At 47.2% G+C, this 25,578-nt stretch overlaps 1 protein-coding gene across 2 annotated transcripts in view; it reads right to left on the reverse strand.

Moving 5' to 3' along the window:
- The window catches only part of Edar (ectodysplasin A receptor), a 91,455-nt gene extending 73,352 nt beyond the window's left edge, over nt 1–18,103 (reverse strand). For both annotated transcript variants that reach the window (XM_046420249.2, XM_046420248.2), the window contains exon 1: nt 17,845–18,103. The gene's annotated coding sequence lies outside the window, so the exon portion shown is untranslated. The remainder of the gene's footprint in view (nt 1–17,844) is intronic.
- Between the last annotated feature and the right edge of the window lie 7,475 nt (nt 18,104–25,578).

Below are 25,578 nucleotides of genomic sequence, written 5' to 3' on the forward strand. Positions count from 1 at the left end.
TATTTTACAGAAGAACAAACAGGCCCAGAGATTTGGAGAAATTAGGCAAAAGTCACGGAGAAGTTAGAGACAAGTTGGGTGAGAAGCCAAGTCATCCGGGTTTAAACCATTCTTTGACATTGCCTTCAAACTGTGGAAGAATTCCTCCCTGTGAGTGTGGTTGGATTTTAGTGACTCACTTTTAGCAATTAGAGAAAGAGCAGGAGGGGCCATGTGCAACTCCAGAGGCTGGGTCACAAAAGGCACTGCAGTGTCCTGCTCACTCTATCCCATCACTCAGCTGCCATGTTGTGGGGAAGCTCAACAGCCTGTAGGGAGGTCACATGGCCATGCGGATGCACCTTCTGGGATGCAGATCTCCAGGCCCAGCCCAGTCTTCAGATGATGCAGGGAGAGGACTGAACCCTTAGGAGGAGCCCTGAGCCATAAGCCCCAGTTGAGAGACTCCCTGATTCCTGACCTCAAAAGCAGCATGAGGGGTTGGGGTTGCGGCTCAGTGGTAGAGCACTTGCCTTGCACGTGTGAGGCACTGGGTTCGATCCTTAGCACCACATTAAAAAATAAATAAATAAAAATACACCGCGTCCATCTATAACTTAAAAAATATTAAAAAAGAAAAGCAGCATGAGATGCCCTGGTTGATGACCTGAGCTGCTGGGTGTTGGGGTCCTTTATCGCACAGCCACAGATGACTAACACACATTCCAGACCTCTGTTATTTCAGCCACAGCCCAGTGGGAGGGACATCCATGTGGCACCCATTTCTGGGCCGCAGAATTTCTATAGATATGCTGGTCCCAGTTCCTGAGAAGCTGAGGATTTAAATCAGACAATGACAATAAAAGCAAAACTGGGGCAGGCATTGGCACCACCTTGTGGCCCAGCCCAAGCCCACGCGGTCACGCTGTGGTCCCCACTCCTCTCGCTCAGCCCCTTGGGCGTCTACCCAGCCCTTCTGGCTGGCTTCTGTGCCAACATTCCTGCCACTGCCCTCTCCAGCCCTGCCTGGCTGTGGGAGCGCTGGGGCAGGGCCAGGTCAGGCTGCAGCAGCGGGCTGGGGAGCAGGATGCTTTGCCCAGGCTGCCAAGTGTCTGAACAAGGTCTCTGGGCTTTGTTCCTGCTCTGCTTGTCTCACAGCTGTGGCTACGATGGCACTGGAGTGAGAGCTTGGCTGGCTGATTCGACAACATGCAAACAAGCAAATAAACTACCCTCGGCCGATTTGTTAGTCACCAAACCATGGCCTTGTGACCCAGAAAATGGGTGCTAAGACTCAGATGGGGAGGCAAAGGTGGGTCTCCTGTCAGGGACATTCCATCTTTTGTACCTCTTTCTCCATTCCTATTCTACCATCCAAAATCTAGAATAGCTGGATTCTTCCCTTTGCCTTCTTGAATTTTCTTCTAGGACTTTCTTTCTGAGTGGAGCATGTCTAGAACGAGGCCACCAGTGTTCCAAGTGCTAAGAATTTCCTATGAGGCTGTCTCACTAGGTACTTAGGATGCCACCTCCCTGCGTTTTGTGAAAACAAGCCTTTGGGAGCTGAGTAGTTCCTTCCAAGGGACTGACTGGGACAGAAGGGAGCTGCCCAGAGAAAAGTGGCCATGAGCCCCTGGCTGTGGGACCCAGAAGTCTGGGCCCCCCACAGCCTCATGGCCTCACTTCCCTGTGCTTTTGAGCCTGAGGATGTCTTGGGTCTAAACCCTGGTGGCACTGGAATCTGATGGCGCTAGAACCGTCCTAGCCTGAAGTGTGGCTCCCTGAACTCTCCATGACTTCTTCCCTGTGTCTGCTAAGGTGCTAGGGTGACAAAGAATGCACTTTACAGGGAGAGTGTGACTGAATCCACCCACAGAGACACACATGTTACCCACAGTGGCCCCTGCCTGTCCAAAACACCATGCTGACTACAAAACCCAAAAACAGTTTGTCTGGAACCACAGCCTTGACTTCCAACTCATAGTAAGAAGAAAATATTATCAGAATTCTCAAAGGCCCAGGAACATTGGTTTCTTTGGGGTGTCCCCCGTGGCCTTTGGTTGGATATAAATAATCCAACAACTTTTCCTGGAATTCAAGGTCAGGTTCGCAGGACATTTTCAGCACAAAGTTCTCATCTGTTATCAACCGAGCTGTAAGCATTGCTTTTGTTCACAGAAGGCTCAACATTCCATCTCTAGGAGAACGAGACCTTCCCATCCATTCATTCTCCAAACAGGAATAATAAGAAAAATAAAAGGTGCCATGTACTGATTGTGGAGTCTGCATTAGACACCACGGCACCCTTTTCACCAGGGTTACTTTATCCTTATGCCATAAAAAGTAGATATTATTACCATTTTACAAATGAAGACACAGACTCACAAGGGAGAAGGACCTGGCATACTAGGAAGTAACAGCACTGGAGTTTAACCCTTTGCACTACCCGAAGCTGCCTGGCCAAGAGCGCGTGGCCAGGAGCACACGGACACCTGCAGCTTGCACGTGGGGGCTCGGGCCTGTCTGAAGACTCAGGACCCAGAGGCTATAACCCACCATCCTTGATACTCTCCAGGGAGCTGTTCTGCGGGCTTCCTGAGTGAGTGTCACCTTTACACCAGGTCTGGGGAGCCACAGCCCCACCACTCCAACAGCTCTTCCTCCAAGCCCAGCCTCAAGTGCCACGTGGGTGAGTGTAGCAAAGACCCTGGCTGTGGGTGCAGGGTAGGACCCAGGGACAGCAAGAGATGGTGCAGCATCCCAGAAGCTTCCACCAACCCTAAGCATGAAAGGGCAGGGAGAGTGTGGATCTGAACACAGGGTTAGGAACTATGGCCTCAGGTAAAGAGTGCAGGGTGAACCCCTGCCGGCTGCCATTCCCCTGCCCTCTAATTCCCACAAGTACCTTCCATCTCCTGAGTGTAACTAGAAACCAGAGGGCCAGGGAACCTGCCACGTAGTGCAGCCCAGCAGGTCAGCCTGTGGACTCCGAGTACAAGGACAGTGGGGTGGGAGACATGGAAATGTGCCAGTGTATGGGAAAAAGACCTGTGTTCTTAGTAGGTGCTCTTAAACCTCCATTAAGTAGAAGGGTGCAGGAGAGAGAGGTATGGAAGCTCAGCTCACCCCCGCACCACAGCTCTGGGGGTGGTGTGGGGTGACTGGTACCAAAAGGCCTGGGAGTGAGATGGGGGCATGAGGCTGGGGTGTGGGTGCTAGGGAGCTCGAAAAACGCCCTGGAAAGAAAAGCCCCTGGAAGAGCCCAGTGGTGGTCAGTGGGAGTCACGTGGCCAGTGGGACACAAACTGTAAGAGAAGGGCAGGCATTGCCTAGCTGCTGGCTGATGTCCACGGACGGTGGGCCTGTGATATGGGGAAGGCCTGACCTTCAGCAGATAGAATTTCTTGTTACATCATCAGAACCAGCGAGAAAAGTCACCAAAGTCCTCTCCTGCTGCATGGTCCTCTGTACACAGTAAAAACAACACGGGGCAAAGAGGAAACACCTGAGCCCAGAGAGGGGTTTCTGTTAAATAAGTTTTTAGACTTACAAAAAAGTTGCAGATACAGGACAGAGTTCCCATATACCCCACACCCAATTTTCCTTTGGTTAAGATCTGTGCTATGATTGTCACATCCGACGAATCAACTTTGATGCATTGGTCTTAATGCAACTTTATTTATAGCTCTTTAGTTTTTACCAAGAATCCCTTTTCTGTTCCAGGATCCCCCCGCCCCCCCCCGTCTCCACGATATGGTAGAACATTTAATCATCATGTCTCTTAGGCGCCTCTAGATTGACAATTTCTCAGACCTTCTTGTTTTTGATGACCTTAGCAGTTTAGGGGAAAGCTGGTCCGGCATTTTGTGGAATTTTCTTAATAGGGATCTGTCTGATGTTTTTCTCATCATCAGATGGGGTTACAGGTGCGAGGCAGGAAGGCCACAGAGACAAGTTCTCCTCGCATCCTCTCAAGGGTAGGCCTCGGCAGACTTAGCACTGTTAGCGTTCACCTTGATCACAGCTGAGAACGACCGTCAGGGAAGTTGGTTCCTCTTTTCCACACTGTACTCTTTGGAAGGAAGTCCCTAAGCACAGTCACACTTAAGGGGTGGGGACCAATGCTGTACCTCCTTGAGGGAAGGGCATCTACAGAAGTTATTTGGAATTCTTCTGTAGGGGGGATGTGTCTCTATTTATTTGTTTATTTATGCAATCATTTATTCACGTCAGTGATTAAATACAGGTGTTTATTTTAAACTCTGGGTTTCAATCCAATGCTCTACTTTTTATTTTGTTGCTCTAAGTGTTATTATTTTTTGAGCACCTTCTTCTCTCAGGCGCGACAGGATACTCCCTGCTTGCCTGTGTTTTTCCTACCTCTGCTCAAGGATCAGTCTCTTCTCCCTGGTTCCTGCACCTGGAGAATGGCACCAGAGCCAAGCCCTGGGTACTGAATGAAGGCAGAGTGATGCTTAGATCAAGGGGCACCTGGGGTGCCCTGGCATCCCTGTCTGGGAGACAGAGAGGTTGGGTGCATGAAGGTGCCGTGACGGGTGACTCAGCAAGGGTGCTGATGGTGCTGGTGGCCCCTGCTGCTGAACCAGAGTGTCCTGGATACCTGCCAGGAGGTCTGCCTTTATGGTCCATCAGTGCTGCCCCGTGCCCTCCATCTTTAGCTCTTTGGAGAACTTCCCCTGTCCAAAGGTACTTTCACTAGCATTCTGGTTTAGATGTGAGGTACCCCCCAGAGAGCATGTGTGAGACAATGCAAGGAGGTTCAGAGGAGAAACCATTGGGCTCTGAGAGCCTTAACTCAATCAGTGAACTGATCCCCTGACAGGAATAACCGAGTGGTGACTGAAGGCAGGTGGGGTGTGGCTGGAGGAGGTGGGTATTAGGGGTGTGCCTTTGGGGTGTATATTTTGTATCTAATGAGTGGAGTCTCTCTCTGCTTCCTGATCATCATGTGAGCTGCTTCCCTCTGCCACACACTCCTGCCATGATGTCCTACCTCCCCCCAGGCCCGAGGAATGGCACCTGCTATCCATAGATTGAGACCTCTGAAACTGTGAGCCTCAAAATAAACCTTTTTTCTTCTAAAATTGTTCTTGTCAGGTCATTGAGTCACAGCAACAGAAAACCTGATGAAAACACCTAGAGAATTCTAGGCAGAGTACAGGGAGTGTTTAAGGGGTCATCGTCATCATCCAGGTCTAGACCCCCTGATTAATATCTGTGGTGCCCATCGTCTGATTAGGTGGCCTGGTCTCCATGAAGTCTAATTAAATACAAAAAGCTCCTTACAAAGTCACAAAAAGATTGAACTTGGCAGGTTCTGGGTGCCTTTGTTAATCTGCACTTGTAAAAGGAGTCTCTGTTGTTTGAATTGGTGACAAAGTCCAGAATATTCTCCAAAGAACTGAGACTTCGAGACTTCAAAGCAAACTGTGGGTAATAGGTGTCAGTGTTTTTGAGGGCCCATTGGATTCTACAGCTGCAACCTGGATAAGCTCTGTTGAGGGTGAAATTGTTGTTTGTGTTTTCTTTTCCTGCTCAACAGGCTCAATCGCACAAACCCATTGCTTTTTAAGCCCTTATTAAGGCATCACATTAGGTGCTGAACTAGAGGTGAATGGTTTGTTTACGCTCTCACTTACAGGCAATGCTATGGTCTCTATGTTATAGACAGAGCCCCTAAGGAGCCTGTATTCTGATGCAGGAACTCCAGCCAACTTCATTGTTTGAACAACAGGACAGGGCTACAGTTCAAAGCTGTCTTCTTCCTCTTGACAAAGGGCACCTCCACTGGGGAAGTGCCCACAGCAAGGACAGGGCTGTGCAGGCCATCCCTCTCCAATGCCAAGTGCAGGGCTGTGGGCTGCTGCCTTCGCTCAGAATAGCCATGAATTCTTTGAGAAACCCATCACTGGTCTTTGAAGCACAGAAAGATTTAGGCAGGGCATAGGAGAAATGTCCTAAGGGGTAAAACCCACCATCGAGGTCTTGTACCCTTCATTATTATATCTCTGTGGTTCCCAATAGTCACCATTAGGCCTTCAGGTCTTCCATTAAGTTTAATTATATAAAAAAGCTCATTAAAAAAAATCACAAAAAGATTGAACTTGGCAGGTTTGGGTGTGTTTGCTAATCTGTGTGTTTGTCTTATTTTTCAAAAGGGCTCTGAGTTTCACAATGCATCTCTAAAGAGCAGTGCTCCGAGGGGTCTTTGTGTTTTCGAAACCCACACATCTTCCTAATGAAGCCGAGGCTGACAGCACTAAGAGGACGCTTTTTGTTTTTAATCGTGATTTTTATAAATCATTAATTTTAACGGTTAAAACGTTGGAACTCACTCTTTGGAATCTGAGATATGGTGAAGTCTGGTCCCAGGAAAGGCGTTTTTGAAGAGATAAGAACACCAAAAAGCGACAGAGGCTGGGGGTTGGGGGTGTCTCGCTATGGAGACAGTCTGTCCATAAAGCCAGAGAAGTGACAGAAAAATCTATTCTGAAAGCAGGAGGGCATCAATGACTTTGTTAGCACAGCTGCAAATTTGCTTAAATTAAACCCAACAGGAGAATAATCCACACACAGAGCAGAGGGAAGCAGATAATGTAAACGCAAATGAATACAATTTGAAAACCTTGCAAAAAGAAACCATTACCCGGGGAGAGTTTTCAGCAAGGGGCTGCGGTTGGGGGACCATGCCTAAGGAGCACACACTCGGTTTCCAGCGAGGGCTCAGATGTCTACTTAGTAAGCAGAGAGGTGCCAGTTTCAAAAGTGCTCAGTGTGGTAGGAAACATGATTCACTAAAACCCACGCAGCTGAACCATCGCACAGGCCTCGGCTGCATTTCCCCAGCGTGTCTCCTGAGGATCTGACCCACCTCTGAGGAATGGCTCTTCCTGTTGGAGAAAGGGAAAATCTGTATCTACTTTTAAGACCTTAGAAGGGGTATAGTGTCATTCAATTGCCTCTTCCAACTGGGGGACCTCTCACCCTTTCAATACCCTTGTTTGCTGGGACTGACCCTTGGCACCCTCTCTTCCCCCCACTTCCCCAGCCTGGGCCACGTTTCCTCCCAAGCTACACGTGAGTGTGCACACAGGCACACACAGATACATTTGCAGAGATACAAAGATACACACCCACGGATACATACAGATACACACATACCCATGCATATCGCACCCCCACCCCCCCCACAGCATGCTGTAAGAATTGAAGAGAAGGCTGGGGAAAGAAAACCTGTAAAGTGGGGACCTGTCAGATGGTGGTGGAGGGCTTGAGGACACGGAGCCAGGCTCCTGGGTGCACAGTGATGGGTGTCCCCTGCCTCCCCACCCAGGTTTAGCTATGGAAGACAAGAACTGGCAAGGAGAAGAGAGGTCTGTGGCCAACAGAAGAAAAGATCTGTGAAGTATGGGCAGGAAGGCTCAGTGCTCACCTCTAGAGTTGGTCTCTTGAGTAGTATTTCTTTATTTGAACCATCTGACATGTTTCCTGATGGGCTCCTGCTGACCAGCCCCAGTCCTTGATGGCAGCATGTGGGGAGGGGCTGCCTGTCAGAGGAGCTCGTAAGCACACGGCAGATGGGGGGGCAGGCAGAGGGGGACTGCAGCTCTATGCCCCTGATGGAGGCGATCTGGGCCCCGGCTTCAGCTCTCCAGGTTAGCCTCCTTACCTACAGACCAGTATGGTATTCCCAGTTTTCTGTGGGTGCCAGTGACACTGTACACACTCCCCTTAGTCATATCAGCCATTGTCAGGTCCCACGGGAGGGGGTGCCAGGGGGTGGGCTTGCTCCCTCTGAGTTCTCAATCTGGGACCCAACTAATTTGGGGGCTCCTGGTTGTGCTCCCACCTGAGCTCATTTCATCTTCCCTATGTGCTCCCCGACTCCAGACAGTGCTGCAGTGAGAGGGTCCCAGGGAGGCTCCTGAGGTCTCTGTGGTGGAGAGGACAGCAAAGCTCCTCTTGTGAGGTTCTTAGAAACACAGGAGGAAACACCTTCCAGCTCTGACCTCAGAAGAACTGTTTCCAAACAATATTCATAGATTACCCACCGAGTTCTAGGCTCACATATATGTGACAGCGTTTGTGCCATATTGTGTGTGTGTGCGCACACGCGTGTGTGCAGGTAAGAAGTCATCTAATGATTAATGCTGTGGATAAAAAGAAAAGAGGAGTTTTGGAGTGGGAGCTGCTATTTTACACAGTGGGGCCGGGGAGGGTTTCTCTGATGAGAAGATGTGTTAGCAGAAACTAGAAGGGAATGAATGGGGCAGAGAAGTCCTGGAGCAGGCGCATTTACTCTGAGCTGGTGTTAGTTCAGTGTGACCAGGGTGTCACTTATGGGGAGGTGACCAACCCAACTGCACGGTCCAGGAGGCTTATAGAACCTTCTCTGTCCCCTAGAGTGCGGCTGCCCCTTAACTGCAGGGCCCTGGTGTTCTGAGTCTTGCAGATCAACAGGTTGTTCCAGGGAAGGTAAATACTGCAGAGGAACTTGACCTTCAGGAAGTCACAGTGCAGGGCTGCCGAGGCCCATTTGCTCATTAAGCTCATCCTGAGTGCATGTGCCACCTTGGCAGGATTTGCAGAGTGCCATATTTTGTTAAGCATTTTTCCTGCTGCTATAGTTTAGATCTGGAACATCCTCCAAAGGCCCATGTGTTAAAGGCTTGTTCCTCAGTTCCTGGTGCTATTGGGAACCTTGAAGAGGTGGTGACCAGTGGGAGGTCTTCAGGCCATTGATGGTATGCCCTGTAAGGGGATTGTGAGCCCTTTTACTTCTTTTTTTTGCTTCCTGGCTATGAGGTTGTGCTCCACATTGTGTTTACAGCATGATACGCTGCTTCCCTACCAGGGGCCTAAAAATAATAGGTATGCATGATCACGCATTTGAACCTCCAAACTTGTGAGCCCCAAATCCCCCTTTTCCATAAGTTGGTGATCTCAGATGTTTGATAAAGGGCTAGAAAGCTGCCTAGCACACCTGCCTCGTCTAGCTTAAATTGGCACCTATTCTCAGGAAGTGAGGGCTGTTATCCTCTCTTGGGAAACTGAGAGCAGCTACCCAACAATGATTGTCTTGCATCCCACATAGCACAGGAGGTGCCAGGATGTGGGCCCATGTCCCCACGTTGGGGACTGAGTTTCTGCCCATTCTGTCACCTCCTGGCCTTCACCATCCTTGACTGAGCAGTGCTGCCTCCTGAGGTTGAGCCCACTCCAATGGGTTACATCCAGCCCAATTTTAAGGAGAAGAAAGGTTGCCCAGACGGAAGCAGATCTGGCTCATTTTACTCTGGTACAATTTGAGAAGAGTGACCACCTGGGTCTGCTCTCACCCTGAGGAATGGAAAATTGGGCTTCCATTTGCTGCTCTAGTAAACTGCATCCTTCAGCCCTCAACACCTGTAAAGGCTTGGGGCCAGCCAACCAGGATGCCTGCTGATGCGTCTCTAGAGAACTCAGTGATATCCAGAATTTTCAACACCTGTCTGGGTAGAAGCTGTCCCTACAGCCCAAGTGGCAAAGGCACAAAGTTAGACATCTCTAATTTGCAGCAGCTCACCTTCTCCCATCTCTGATCTCTGAAAAGACACCAAGTTGAAGTCCATGAATCTGGGCTGACATCCCGCATTTTACCAGGAGAGAGCTCTTGGGCAAGTCACCCTGCCCTTCTGGACTGTCCTCTCTTTTCTTGTGCTAGGTGCTGGAGAACACTGGGAAGTGAGACCTGCTACAGGTCCAGTGCAATGCAGGAGAACACACTGACCACAGTGCATGCAAAGTGGCCAGCGCTGTTGACTTTTCCCTTCTCTTCTGAGTTTGTGTTTGAATTTGTGCATAACTATGAGCCTCTTTGTTCTGTTTCTTCCTTTCAATATGACAAGCTCTAAGAATAGGGGTAAGGTCTCCTACTTCTTTTAATTCTCACCAAACTTGGAGCAAGATTTAGAGCCTGTCATCCATCCTATGGCGGATGCAGTGGCCTTTTAAATTAACACAGAAGCTCCCCAGGGAGGCCTGGAGAACTGTCTGTCTTCTTCAGGCCACCAGGGTGAACAGGAAAGAGGGCTGCCCCAAACCCATCATCCAATCCAGTCCACACTCTCTGAGAGCTGCATCCAAGGTCCCTCCTGATTAGAACCCAAGGAGGCGGGCGGAACTCTTAGACTCTCCCTGGAGGAAGGACATTTGGCTCAGTGGGTCTGTGTCTCCAGAGGCTCCTACTTTTGTTTAATTGATACTGTTAGGGACAAACAGCTGGTCCTTAGAAAACAGGGGATATTGTGTTTGTCAGAGTCTCGAGTCTGCTTTTTCTGTAAATGCAAGGAGGAGCTCAACATTCTACTGTTCCTAGTTTTGCAATCTTCACAAACTAAATATTTGCCTTCAAAAGCAACAACTGTGATAACCATCAGGGCAATAGTCCCAAGTGTGTTTCCCTCACACACGCCAGCCACTGAAGTCAAGGCAGAATACTGTGGGTGGTCTGTTTGGATAATGATTTTCATGTGGAAACCTCAAGTTGGAGAACAACCGGCAGTTAATTCTGGAGAAAGTGTGGTCTCCTGCTTCTTAGAGTTGATTCAAAACCCAGTGTCCCAAGAGACTTAAGTACCCTTGCCTTGGTTTCCTCTGTCTATAAAATGAGGAGCAAAACTGCTTAGTGAGTACCGAAGGGACACTTTTGGCAATCACAGGGGCCACAGGAGCAGGTCTGCCTTCCCCAGAGGCCACCAGGATAGCCCAGGAAATGTGCTGTACATACACTTGCCTTAGGGAAGGGTCTCTCTCCCCAATCTCTCTAAAGATTGAGCTGAAATTCAAAAGGACTTCCTCAGAATGTAAATGATACTTATTGGAAATCTTATTGCCCCCCCCCCCCCAAAAAAAAAACCTCAGCAGAAAACCACACTGCAAATCCACCAAAGCACAGTGAATTTGTGCTGTTTACAAATCCCACTGGGCCCAGCTGATAGCACCTTCTCCCTCAGTCACGCTTCCCAGAGATGCAGGCTCTCTGCAGGGGAGAGGGCGTCTAGACACCTCCCGAGGTGTGCACTCTGATTTCCCTCCTTCAAATCAGACAGGAGGTTTTGGAGCAGCCATTTCAAGCCTTTATTAAGGACTAAGTCTTAAAAGAAAATGAGTCCCCTAAGGTACCTTTAAGGAAGACTCCACTAAGGTACCTTTAAGGAAGCTCAGTGCATTTCAGTATTTTTAAGGATTAGAGGTTTTCTGGGGCAGAGGTGATGTTTTTTTTTTTTTTTGAGAATTTTAATATTTATTTTTTAGTTTATCAGCGGACACAACATCTTTGTTTGTATGTGGTGCTGAGGATCGAACCCGGGCCGCACGCATGCCAGGCGAGAGCGCTACCACTTGAGCCACATCCCCAGCCCCAGAGGTGATGTCTACTATGCCAGGATACAGAGCATCAAACAAATTAGTCGACCACAAACCACACCCACGCGGGTAAATAACGGCCAACCCAATAGATGCCTGTATCCCACACGAGCATCGCCAAGGACTTGGACATTCCTACGCTTCAGTAGAACCCAACCAGACACCAAGGCCATGCATCCACCCTTCCAATTCCTCCCCCATCGCCCATCCGTGTGCTTTCAGTGCCATGGTTTTCCTGAAACATTCCCTTCCCGACTTCCTGCCTAATTGGCCTCCATGCTCCTATCACAAGGAAGGAAATCAAACTTGCTGGGAGATGCGCAGCCGAAAGTGCAGCCTGCAGGATCAGCTCTGGCCTGCCGGCCGGATGCGCAATCTCTGAACTAGATCCCAGTCCTGCTTTCCTGCCCCATCTTCTCCCAAGGCTGGGGGGTGCACCTCCATCTCCCCAAGTGGGAAGTGGGCAGGGCGAGTGAGGCTGCCCATGTCCTGGGCGGGCTGTGGGAGGACCCAGTGCAAGTTGGGAGGCCACGCTCATCTCTGCAAGAATGTTAAGTGATTTCTTTTCTTGCACAACTTACTTAGTCTTGAGAATCTAGTTTCAGACTTTTTTGAAATGTAAGCATGTGTTTCAAGTCGAAGTCTTTAAAATTTTTCTCGGAAAGGGTGCCTCTGTCGTGTGTTACTTGCCAAGGCAGCAGATGCTGGGTGCACTGGGATCATTCCACACCCTGCCAACTTCGGCTGCCTGCCTTTCCTGACAAGCCAACCTGCCCTCTAAGGAAGAGGCCACCTGGAGACCCAACTCATCAATGCCAACACTCAAAATACAGCAACCAGCGGGACACTGTGTGGCTTGGAGAGGTGTGATGTGCTGTAGCATGGGCAGAAGAACAATCCTGGATCAATGTCGGCTTTGAGTTGATGTACTGTTTTATTGTCCTTCCTGCCCCCAACAACGAAAGCCCACCTTCCTCCCCTGTCCCCCTGCCCAGCACATTCTGGCCCTGGTTCTCTGGGCTTCTCCTCCTGGGTTTCTCTCCCTCCCTCTGCTCTGGCTATTGCCTTCCTGCTGGTAGAGGGACATGCTAAGCTTACCCCTATAGGGGCCTCCACTCTTATGTCCCTTGTTTACTTTCTCATTAATCTAGGTATTCACTCCAATGTCATTTTCCCCAGAGGTCCCTGTTCCCACCCTCGCACTTCATCTTGCTGGTCCTGCTTATTTCTTGGTGGCATTGGATTTATTGACTTACATGCTTATCTATTATGGTTTCCCTCCCTGCCCTAGAATCTAGGTTCCATGATTGTAGGGACATTATCTCTATTATTATCCATGGAACCATTTTTATCACTGCATCCCAGGATAGTACCTGGCATGAAGTAGATGCTCAGAAAAGACTGTTAAATAAACAAATGGGTGTATATTAAAACCTACTTGAAATCCTCCCTTCGTCTCTCTCTTGTGCATGCACATTAAGAATAAGGAGCTGGAAATTTGGCAGCATGGATATTTTTGGTAATGAATACTTTGATAGTCACCAAACAGGGACCTTTCACCTTTATCTACAGTCTGGTTTTGCATGTCTTTCCTAAAAAAAGTGCTTTATTGCAGTATTGAATTATTGTTGGAAGAATTCTGTTATTTTCAGGAGACTAATATCTTATTTCTGCATTCAGATTCACCTTTTAGTGGCTGGTGTCTAGTCATTGAATGGTACCTGTATCAATCTCAAGGGATCTATAAATATCCAGCTAAGCTTGGCTTTTATGCATTCTGGGCCTCATGTCTAGAATGCACAAACAAATTAGTCGACCGCAAACCACACCCACGCGGGTAAATAACCACAATAATGTGGTTGTGTTGTTGTTGCTCCTATTTCGAGTTTTGCCGTGACTCACAAGTAAATGCACTTTCTGGCCATGTGCGGAGCAGTCTGGTTTATGGGCTTGTGACATGAGCTTGATGGGTGCAGCTGGAGCCATCAACACAAGGTCATCTTCCTGTGTGAGGCTCATTATCTGGCTTGTTGCAAACAACAAAGGGTTATTTATGTGTGTGCAAAACTATGGGCACTTCCAGAGGGTACTGAGGCAGGAGTCACTTCACCAGCATGGGTCTGTTCTACCCTGGGAGCCAGGGTGTCTGACACCTTGGAAACTCAGCCTTTGAGAAATAACAGGTGTTCTGCCCCAGAGAGGGTAGCTCTGCCAACTGGAGTTTGCTTGTTAACTTGGGGTACTTTGATGTCGAAGCAGCCCCTTATCCCCCTACGTGTGTGATTAGATTAACTGGCAATCTTTCTTTGACATGAGAGATCCCATTCATTCATTGGATATATGTGGGAGACCAACCTAGCACTTGACTTGAGTTAACTCCCTGCTGGGCGATGTGGCGTCAGGCACCCAGGCTGCTAGGCTGCCCCACCCTTCTAGGGTTCAAGAGACTGTGTCTCATGCCTGGGTGTGACTTCCTACAGCCCCATGGGTGGAGCTATGCTCACCTGTTCCTTTGTAATATAACCCCTTGCCCTGTTTAGGGTAGAATCTTCCATGGAATTGCCTTGGGTGTGTCCCCTTCTCTTACTGTGCCCTTGGGTGTGGCCTGCCCAGGTGTCAGTCAACCTGCTGACAGTGGACATCATGAAGATAGACTCAGCCCCCTGAAACCTGACCCCTTGCCTCATTTGAATAGTTTCTCCTCAATAAAAGGGGTCAGCGCGTGCTCTCTCTCTCTCTTTCTGCGGACCCTTAAGGTCAGAGGAGCTGTCACAGCAACCCCAAAGAAAAAGGTATTTGTGTCTCTTGTGTGGTTATTTTGCACAGCCCAGTTAGCCCAGTTCAACTGGAGTGACCCTGAGCCTTTAGTCGCGAACAGAAACCCGGCAGATATATATGTTCATTGAGTGCCCATGATGTGCTAGGGGGACTCGGATTGCAGGATCCCCGGGTATGCTATTCAATGAATGCCCCCCTGCTCCACCAAGTCATGGACGGAGCTTTTCCCTTAACTTTGTACACTGTTAACCATCCTCAGGTAATGCTTTGTGGATCCTTAAGGACAAGAATGGAGAGTTAGATAGTCTCTTATCAGCAGAGGTCAAGGGGCTATAGGCATGTCTGAAACCTGAAAGCCATTTAAAAAATTTCTCTTAGTTAATACAGGATATAAGATTGAACAATCTGGATTTACTTAGTTTTGACTTTTTTTTTTTTTTTTTTTTTTTTTACTATATAAACACTGTAAGTACTCAAATCTTTCTTCTATTACCAAACCTTTGTCAGGATGGCTCACTAGGAAGAAAATTTTGATGGTTTCCTTTTGAGCCCTCGCCCATGACAAGGACAGGAGGAGGGTGAGCTTGTGTCTAGGGTGGACATTACCATGGGAAATGGAGATGGGCGAAGGCGAGCATTTGTTCACTTCCCACTGGTGGTTGTACCTTGTCCTGACCTGACAGACATAAATGAGCTTTTCAGAGGTGAGGACACAGGTCCTAGGCCCAGCCCCTCCAATTACATGTTCAGCACAATGCCTCACGTTCTGAGTGCTCAGCCCACAACAGTGACTGATGTTCTCATGATCATTATTAGCCACGTGGCTTTGGGCAAGCCGGGGAGCCTCTTTGAGCCTCAATTTCCTTATTTGGAAAATAGGGAAAATGTTCTGAAAATGCTTTGTCGTGTTTGTGCTGTGGGAATGTATGGCAGAGGCTAAGTAACAACAGTCTGTCTTTCCTAGCTTTATTTTTTCAGGAAAATAGTAACCCAAGAGATCAAATAAAAGCCCTGTGTGGAACATACAAATTCAAGAGGACAGCATGGCGGGGGGCACACAGATGGAGGTGAGGGAGGAGATGCAGGCGGCAACCTCACAGACAGGGCGCTTGGGCTTTTGTCTCCTAATTGATCTAATGTGCTAAGTGAATTTAATGTGGGTTAATTAATGATGCTGTTGGTGGGTGGAATTACCTAGGCAGAGCCTAAAACAGCATCAAAGGAGCAAGCAGGCAGGTGTCATGGGGGATAATTGAGGGAGCAGGGCCCAGAAGAAAATCTGCTAAGGGGTGTGCAGGGGGCCACTGGGCAGGCCAGGGGGAGGTGAGGGGAAAGCCAGCCAGCCCAGGGGCTGAGCCACTTCACTAGAGAGGCTGGCTGCCAAATGCCATCCTGTTTACAGCTCCTGTGTTTGAATTTCAGATTTGCTTGAGTCTTTGAAGCTGGGTTCCTGGGCATTTCTTTGAGAATGAATTCTGTTCTTTGGAAACCACAAAACTCATTCTGTCAGATCCAGTACCAGCTGACCTTTCTTCCATCTGTGGTCCCTTGAGACCTCAGAAACTTTTTCACTAGGAGACACTCTGGACTCTAAGGAGTCAACCTTGTTTTGCACCCTGTGAAGTAGGGGTAGGAATAGGTCTGTCTTCCCACTCTGAACAAATGTTGGTTAGTTTCCCAGTGGGAGACACCATGCTAGGCATGAAGAAGAGGGAGTCCTGAAACTTCTGAGCTTCACAAATATAGATGCTCCTAAATGTATGATAAGATCATGCAGAGAGATAAGCACACGATAAGTTGAAAAATATCGTAGGTTGAAAATGCATGTAAAAACACTTACCCCAACAAACATACTAGCTCAGCAACACAGCACACTGTCGAGTATCAGTGGTTTCCCTGCCAACTCAGGGCCTGCTGGGAGCTCAGGCTCATCGCTGCTGCGCAGCATCTTGACAGAGGCCCAGACTGCAAGTTGCCAACCCAGCAAAGAATCAAAATTCAAAATTTGGAAATGGGATTGTGCCTCAGTGGTAGAGCATTTGCCGAGCATGTGTGAGGCACTGGGTTTAATAGTCAGCACTATACATAAATAAATAAAATAAAGGTCCGTTGATAACTAAAATAAATTTTAAAAAAATTCAAAACTTGAAGAACAGTCTCTACCGAATGTGGATTGATTCACACTATCATAAACTAAAAAAAAAAAAAAAATTGTGAACTATCGTTAAGTTGGGGATCCTCTAGGTGTCTTAACAACATGAAAATCCTGCTTACAAAAATCAGAAGCCAGATAGTGGCCGGAAATTTTATTGAATTGTTCTTCCAGAGACCTGTCCTTCTAGGATCACACTCCATCCTTTCTGTCACAAATTAAACTTGTGCTGCCGCTGTACCGCCTGGCTTATTTAGGGGTGGGGCAGGGGACAACAGATACCAGGGACCTCCATCTTCTCAGAGATAAAGAACACACATGGGCCATTATTGGGACAAACGATCATTTCCCAAATTTGACAAATCCTCCTTTTTTTTTTTTTTTTTTTTGGTGGGCTCTGTTGAAATGTATCTGTAGGAGTTTCAAGTGGCCATGACCTAGAAATCTCAGAGCATCAAGCTGGGCAAAAAAACCCAGTCTCTGTCATAGATTTTTGAATTGCTTCCTTTTCTTCTTCAATCCATTATGGCTCTTTACCTCTTTGCTACTTTGAGCTGCAGCTTCACTCTGGCTTTGAAAGTGTCTCAGAAACGCCACTTTAGAACCACAGAGTGCAGCCAGCTGGAGAGCCGGAGGAGAAGCTGGTGTGGCGGCTGCTCCTCTCTCTCTCCCGCTCATTTCCGTCCTTGTGGGGGCAGGTGTCCCACCAACTATGCCCAGTCACCTGACTGCCCACGGCGCCTCCTGCTCCACTAACCTATGGGGTCACCTCTCTGGTTGTTTTCACAACTCCCCTTGATGTTGATCCAGGGCAACAGAGCAGGAGACACCGTCCAGCCTCACCTGCTGTGCCCTGCCCTAACATCACAAACCCTGGAAGTGCAGCAGCAGGAGCCACAGGATGCTGGGAAGTCAGAGCCGACTCTTGCACATGATCCTAATCTACCCGTGGCCTGTCAGAGCACTGAGGGGATCTCTTGGCTGGGAATGAAAACCTCAAGCATCACAAAAAGCCACCGGCCATCCTCAATTCGTCTCCTCCTCCACTCAGAGCTAGGGCATCAGCGTCTCAGCCCTGATTCAGAACCCCACCGGTAAGGTCTCTTAGGACACGAGGATTGTCTGAGGGTGGGAGGCAGCTCCATTAAAGTCCCAGCTGCTACTCACATTCCCTGGGGAGCCAGGCTCAGGGACAAACCAGAGAAACCCACTTTTCCTGCACCTTGGAGACAAGCATCGTTTTGAGAGCCCAGATCTTAACAGCCGGCAAACCAAATGAGCAACCAACAGTAAAACGGGGGGTTCTGATGTTTTAGCCAAAACAAAGGAACAACAGGTCTGAGAACTGGTAGCACAGACACAGAGTAATGGGTAAAGCTTGTTCAAACGCAACCCAAAAATGACATGCATTTCAAAAATGCACTCAGGCTTTTTCCTAGCCAACGACATCTCGGTCTCAGCCACAGCCCAAGTGTCTGGAAAACCAAACGGAAAGGATCAAGTCTTACCTGGTCCTCGGGCGAGGTCAGCTTCTAGTATAAGCAGGACACGGGTCTATGAGGAAAGCCAGGCAGGTCTTGCGTGGGGCGCCAGGTTCACAGGTGGCCGCCCGGACTGCTCTCACAAGCAGGTGCTCCACGTCCCAGGGATCAACAGGGGTGCCAAGGGCCGGGCACACTTCTGCTCTCAGCCCCACTTCCTTTCTGTTTTAAAGGGCTCCGGGGAACTTTTCTTGACTGCTCCTTGTCCTGTCGGAGAGTTTGCAAACAGTTCTCGCCGAGGGGGCTTTCCCTCGCGGCAAACTCACCTGCACCACCTAGAGGTCACTCCTGGCACTGGAGAGGCTGGAGCCTGGGCCCCGTCGGTCTGATGCTCCCACTTTCCTGATGCACCTGGCTGTCCTGGACTTCTTGCCCCTGAAGGGACCAGATACAATGTATAAAAATTTTTGATTTTTTTTTTTTGAGCGGTGGTAGTGGTGGTGGTGGGGAGTCTTTCTTCTCTCAAAACAACCAGGGCCTTTGGGCACTGGAGTGCTAAAAAGTGAAATTCGCATTAAAACATCATTAATCAAAACTCGTTCACAGAAGGACCCCCCACTGAGATGGCTACAGGCATGGGTGCTGCTGTATCGACTCTGTCTGCATTTAACCTGGAACATGTTTCTGCACATTCCTGCCCCTTCTCCCCAGCCCCACACATCTATGGCAAGTTTTGAGTCACCCTCTTCCTCTCTTGCAGGAGACCTCAGCCCACCATCATGCTACTGCAGGCGGCCCTGTATGCCCCATGTAACTCCAGATAAATGGGTACACCCCATATAACTTCATATAACTACAGATAACCATGTATACCACACATAACCAGTTAACCAGGGGAGTGTTTGAAACATGAACATTTTGAAAGGACATACCCTTCAGTATTGTTCAATTCCTTCTCAAAAATAAAATGATTAGGGGAAAAAAAAAGTCCAACCTTAAAAGAATAAATTCTCCTCTCCTTTTCTTCCCCAGTTCTCCTTATGCAGACAAAGAGAGGAACAGAACAACTCCTCCAGGCTAGATTTCTATGTTCTTCTTTTCCAACTTGCCCACTCTGCCTTGGATTCACATGTGAGAAGACTAATTCTACCTCCAGAGAGGTGAAACAGAACCGCATTTCCTGACTTAACCCGACCAGTGTGGACAGTTAACCCAGTTACTGTCGGCTCCCAAAGGAGAATGTTAACTTGAATTTTCAGGTTTGGTAAGACGAGCCCTCACTGAGGGTTTGTGATACATTAAAATCACTGATATTATTAAAATAAGAACCTGGGAGGATGAATGGGAAGTGCCCTGGGCCAACCATTTCTATTGCATATAATTCTGACCTTTTGGCATGCTCATTTTGGTAAGTTTGCTTGAGGATGGAGATTATTTTTGCTGTAATTTTTTTTCTACTGGAAATTAAATGGTGATTTTAAATTTACCCAAAGGGGGAGGAGAGAGAAAGAGAGAGAGAGAGAGAGAAAGAGAATTGTTAAAGGTAAGGAAAAGGACAGGATAAAAAATTAGAATGTGCACAAAATCTGGATAATTTAATAGAAATCAAAGCAGTTTTTACCCTCTTTTTGAGAAATCCAAAACATCATGCCATTAAATGGGTATATATAAAGTTTTTATAATCATCATATCCAAATGAAATTGAGTATACAAATGAATTCAGTTGATTAAGAGACAGGATGAAATAAGAGAGCTTATTACTCATCTTCATCGTTTAAGGTGCCAGAGCCTTGCAGATTCATGATTTTCTGTTCTGCACATTTCCAGAAAGTCTGTGGCAGAAATAGCAAAAGGTTACTAACGATATTTTAAAATAAGTACATGATTCAAGATTGCACACCAAGATTGGGCAAATGGAGTTTCTCTGAGCTGTGGAGAATGGGGGCATAATTTAGAACACATGCTTGGTACACATACATAACTGGCCTGTCCTTCCTTTTCATCACATAGGCACAAACACATGGCCATCCAGGAACCCCTGCAGAGGGCCACGCTGGGGGTGGTGCTGAACTCTACTGTGCTGCAACTTTGGGGGTGATTTTGTAGATTTAGTGGACTTCCATGCCTGTGGAAAACACGCAGGGGGGATGGGGGATGACCTCCGAGGAAAGTGAGACTATTCTGCTCATCCTTATTTAAAATCTGTGTTGTCATTACTAATTTCATTTTGGGTGCGCAGGAAAGAAAATCCTTGCTACCCACACATTCTACCAACACAGCATTCTTCTATGCTAATGTGTTCATGTGTTTATTCATTAGGCAAAGGCATAACAAGTATCTCCACCTGCAGGCACTCTTCCAGGGCCTGGGATGCTTCACAATGAGAAAGACAGCCAAAATCTCTGGCCTCAAGGAGCTCATACTATTTCGGGAGGCAAAGAGTAATCAAGTTATCAAATAAGTATGATATATACTTCTTGGCAGCAATAAGGCGGCGAGGGCTGGAGGCTGCCTGGGTTATATGTGTGTATGTTTACTATGTCACTCTGCTGGTGAGAGCTTCCTGCTATTTAATCACTGTCTGGAAAAGTGGCATCAGTTCAAATACACCTAAACAAGGATGCTCCTTTTCTGGTAGCCAGCCCCAACATTTGTCTGGCTTTTCCTAACAACCCACCACAACAAGCCCACTTTTGGTTACCTGCAGAGTTCATCTCAGAATTCCTTCCAAGAAACGATATTGCTCATATCATAAAATACTCTACAAGTATTTGATCGACACTTTTGATGCCTTCAGTGGGTGCTTGGGAACACCCACAGAGTTATTTAGAATAAGACAATCACAGCTGTCTGTGGCATGGAATTTGCAGCTACAACTCTGAATCAGAACAGAAACTGTTTTCAAGAAAATCCTGCCCCTACCTTTATGGGGTGAGGAGAGCAGGCTCCCAGGGATACTCCTGAGCTTTCCTAAGGAGATGCATTTTTCCCTAGCTCTGTGAACACTGCATGGGCCCTGTCCTCCCCAAAGCAAAGACTGGCTAGTTTTAAAAGTGTTACCTCTGACCCTACTGCCCGCACTTCTCACATCTCTATAGACGGAAACAGTGATTCAAGTCTCTCTTGGAAGCCCCACCTGCCTGCACACAGATGCCCAAAATATCAAAATGGAGTCAGATAGTAAGGAGGAGCCCAGCCAGTAGGTGAGATGCAGGTGGGGGTTCATGAAGGGTGGTTCTTTGCTTGAGAAGGAGGATCGTTACCAGTTGTTGAGGAGGAAAGTTAATTTTATGCTGAGATTTAAGGAGAGAGAAAGAGGGCATTTTGCAGGATGTGTGTGTGTGTGTGTGTGTGTGTGTGTGTGTGTGTTGGTGGGGGGTGTTTCAGGTAGGACAAAGAGCTTGTGCAAAGGCCCGCAGGGAAAAGGGCCAGGCACGCTGGGGAAACCCAGAGAACCTATGTGGCCACAGACAGGGAGCTGGGATGAGAGGGGCTGAGCCTGCTCCGAAAGGGAGACGGAGAGCAGACCCCACAGGGGACCAGGCAAAGGGGCTTGGGCTGTATTCTAAGGATGTCATGATTTGAAGAGAGGACGGGAGCTTTTAAAAGTGGAACAGCCCCTCTGGTAAAGCGAGGACAGGGAGAGACTGCCCCTGGGAAGTGTGTGCACCCTGGGTCTTTTGTCTTTGCTGGCCAGACACAGGGAGGTAAAGTGCTAAGTGCACTCTTAAAATGCCCAGCTGACCTGTCCTCCCCAGCACAAAATCAGGGGACAATTCCAGGTGGGGGACAACTCCAGGCAGAGGATAGAGTGATCAAGCTGGGCTTCCAACTCATTTTATCCCAGGCGGGGAATGAGCTTCTGTATCTAGCTCTTTAACTGAACTTTGCTATACCAACACCCTATTGCTAATTAAAAAAATGAAATCCTGGCTTTCTTTTAGTTTCCTGCCTTAACTCAGGCTGATATAACAAAAAATACTGTGGTTTAAACAACAAATATTTACTTCTCTCAGTTCTGGAGGCTGGGAAACCTGAAGTCAAGGTGCCTGGCAGATTTCATGCCTGGTGACAGAGATGACAGTTTTATCCCTGTGCCTCACGTGGCAGAAGGTGAGGCAGCTGTCTGGGTCCTTTTTATAAGAGCACTGCTCCCATCCAAGAGGCTCCACCTTCACAACCTAATCATTTCCCAAAGGCCCTACCTCCCAACATCCTTACCTCGTGGGGTATCTCAATATACGAATTTTGTAGGGGGACATAGACACGAAAACTTGTATAGTGTTGCCTGGGTCTGGAACTCAGCTGCCAGCAATGATTCTGGTCACACAAAGAAAATGCCGTAATTAACCCTCCTTTGTGGACGGAGAAGAGCTCCACGTCAGGGGGCTTCGTGGAGGGCAAAGGTGAGCTCCCCAGGGTCCTCAGCCCTTTCTGCTCCCTGTCCTGGCCTCTGATGGACCCAACCACCTCCATTATGTAAGCAGTAAAAGTGTAATTGAAATTGATCCTCAGTGAGAATGACGTTGGGAGCTTGGTTAGTGCAAAGGTTCAAATACTAAATCTTTTTTATGACCTGCAATATTGTCATTTAGCTCAACAGTGGAGACCACTAGCATTTCTAATAAAGGAAACCACAGGCATATTTTAAAACCTATTTGCACTGTATCAGAAGAATTAAGGTGGGGGACCGAGTTTAGAGATATGCATTGTTGGTATCTTTAGTCAAAAACTAACACATTCATTGTTTCAGTAGACAAGTGCATATTTCAACCATAAATCATGGCTTTGAGGTAATGGGGTTAGTGGTTCATGGGATTAATATGCTATTACCAGTGGATACATAAAACAGGAATGTGACCCGTAGTTTAAACATATAAAATGATCTCTGTCTATGGGATTTTATTTAATAAAATTAATTAATTAATGGATTTTAAAAAATCACATTTATTGGAACATTTTTTCCAGGTTATCTGTAAGTCAGAAAAAAATCATCAATTTACAAAGGCTGATGTGTCCTTGGGGGTATTTAATTCTCCCTCACTTGTTATCTACCACGGATATGAGCTCATTGTCCAAAGACCTCAAAAGCTGTGGTCAGCAAAAGAAGCTCAGAGTGGAGACAGAGAAGTATTTTAATGGAACCAAACTTGGCTGGCTAGGCTGCCTCCTGCTGCCTGCCACTCAGTCATCCTTAACTTCTCTAGCTCTAGGGAGCGGGGAATCACTGCTTTTCTTACTTCCTTAGAGGTATGTGGGGCCACAGCTTTAGAACTGGCTGAGTGTGTGGAGCCTCCAAAAGGCTCCCCCATGGAGTCACCCATCTTGGTGGGGGGGTGTTCTGTCCTTTCCTACCCACTCTCTGTTGCTGCCTGGAGTGGGAATGTGATGCTGGTGTAAAAACGATGGGGTAGAAAAAGCTTTGTCCCTTGGCAAAGCTGCCCTGCCTGCCCTGAATTTTTATGTACCTCATTTATGAGAGAGAATAAACCCTCCTGACTTCAGGAGGCTTTGTGTAGTCAGGCTTCTGTTAAGAGAAGCCAAATTAATTTGTGTAGTCTCATTATGAAAAATTGGGAAACATCTTAATCCATTTTCTGTTGCTAGAACTGAATACTATAGACTAGCAATTTATTAAGAAAGAAGGTTTATTTGGCTTAAGGCCCCAGAGGCTGGAAATCCAAGAGTACGGTGTCAACGTGTGTTCAGCAGCTGGTGAGGGTTTTCTTGAGCGTGGGGACTCTCTGCAGAGTTCTGAGGTAGGTCAGGCATCACACGGCAAGACAGCAGGCCAGCTCAGGTCTTCCTCTTCTTATAAAGCCACTAGTGCTCTATGGTGGTCCAGCCTCACTATCGTGACTTCGTCTAATACTAATAACCTCCTACAGGCCTACCTCCATATAATATTAACATATGATATGGGGAATTAAATTTCAACCTGAGTTTTGGTGAAGATAAATTTCTTAGCGTACAATTTATTTTTAAAGACAAGTGATGTGTAAGAAAGTTTCCATCAGCGTTTGTGTCATTGTGAGCAAAATACCCTACAAGAACATCTTAGAGAAGGAAAAATTTATTTGGGGCTCATGGTTTCAGAGGTCCCAGTCCATAGATAGCCAACTCCATTACTATGGGCCCAAGGTAAGGCAGCCATCATGATGGCAGAAGGGCCCAGTGTGAAAAGTTTCTCCCCTCACGGCAGCAAGAAAAGAGGGGAGGTGGGGATTGGGCCCATAGGAAGACCAAACGTCAGCAACCCACCTCCTCTAGTCATGCCCCACCTTCCCAGGTCAATTCATTCAATCCAGTCAATTCATTCAAACTAGAATGGACTGATTAGGTTATAGTATAGCTCTCACAATTTAATCATTTTACTTCTGAATATTCTTGCATTAACAGGAGATTTGGAGGGTGACCTCGTATTCAACCCATAACAAAGAATATCTGTTTTTTGGCAATTTTAGCTTTCATATCAGTTCTACTGGGGTATCATTCCTAGCATAAAAGGATTTTTCAAGGGTGCTCAGTGGAAGAGCTCTCACCTAGCAGGTGTGAGGTGCTGAGTTCGATCCTCAGCACCACATAAAAATAAATAAATAAATGAAATAAAGGTGTTGTGTCCAATTACCACACACACACACACACACACACACACACACACACACACACACATATATATATATATATATATATATATATGTAATTTTTTTTTCAAGGGATTCTTCAAGGAATTGAAGTGTTGGTTATGTTAAAATATTCTGATTTAGGAATATAAGTGAAGTGTGTATATCCCCTGCTGCCTAAGGGTGGCCCTCAGTGGGCCAGACAATCCAGCCCTTGGAGTAATCAGAGGTGTTAACTCCAGATACTGGCAACGTCTGAACTCCAGAAATATAAGGCTAGGATCTTGGCCTGACTTTAGCCCACAGTTTGGATATCCTTACACTCAGGTGCAGAGATATAGATCTAACATAGTATTTTATAATCCCAAATTGCACTGGATACCATAGAGACGGTACAAAGCTTTCTTTTGCCTGTTCCTTCAAGAGGACCAGTAATTTCCAACCATGCCTCTTATAGAAGCTCAAAGTATAAGAAAGCCTCCAGATGTGAGCCCCTATCATCACACTGGTCTCATGAAGTGCGTCCATTAACTATGCAGCAGGGGTCTACAGGGTGGCCCAGAGGATTCACTGGAAGAGGAAAAATTAGTGAAACTTCCACTCACATTGATTTCTAGTACTTAAGAATCAATTACAAATATGTATTATTCCTATGTAACCTGCAGATTTGCTTCTCTTACTATGAGTTCTTTTACAAGGTGAAAACAGACCTAAACAGACCACACTGGAAAATCTGCTGAAATGTTTTAAAATGTTCCAGGAGAGTTTTGAACTATGCAATACTCCTGTGACTGTTGCCCTCTCCCTTTGTTCTCTTCCTGTTCCCTGCCTGTGAGCTCAGAGATCTGAGTGTGCTGCATGCTTCCCTGTGCCTACCTCTAGTACTCTTCCCATCATATTAGGCTGTATAGGCCAATTCATGCTGCAGTGACATATAATCCCTGAAATCTCAGTGGCATAGTACACTAATGGCCCATTTCTTCTTCATGCCACATTCTGATGTGGGTTAGGTGGTTTTTCTGGATATTCTCCTGCACACAGTGACATAGAAGTCCAAGATCCTTCCATTCTGTGCTCCTACCATTTGGAGTCTTTCTTCCCAGAGCACCTAACTAATCTATGTCCTAAGACGTTTTCC

The sequence above is a fragment of the Marmota monax genome, unplaced genomic scaffold (genome assembly GCF_021218885.2).
Source record: "Marmota monax isolate L192 unplaced genomic scaffold, Marmota_monax_Labrador192_F-V1.1 WCK01_AAM20220418_F8-fsc00204, whole genome shotgun sequence".
NCBI lineage: Eukaryota > Metazoa > Chordata > Mammalia > Rodentia > Sciuridae > Marmota > Marmota monax.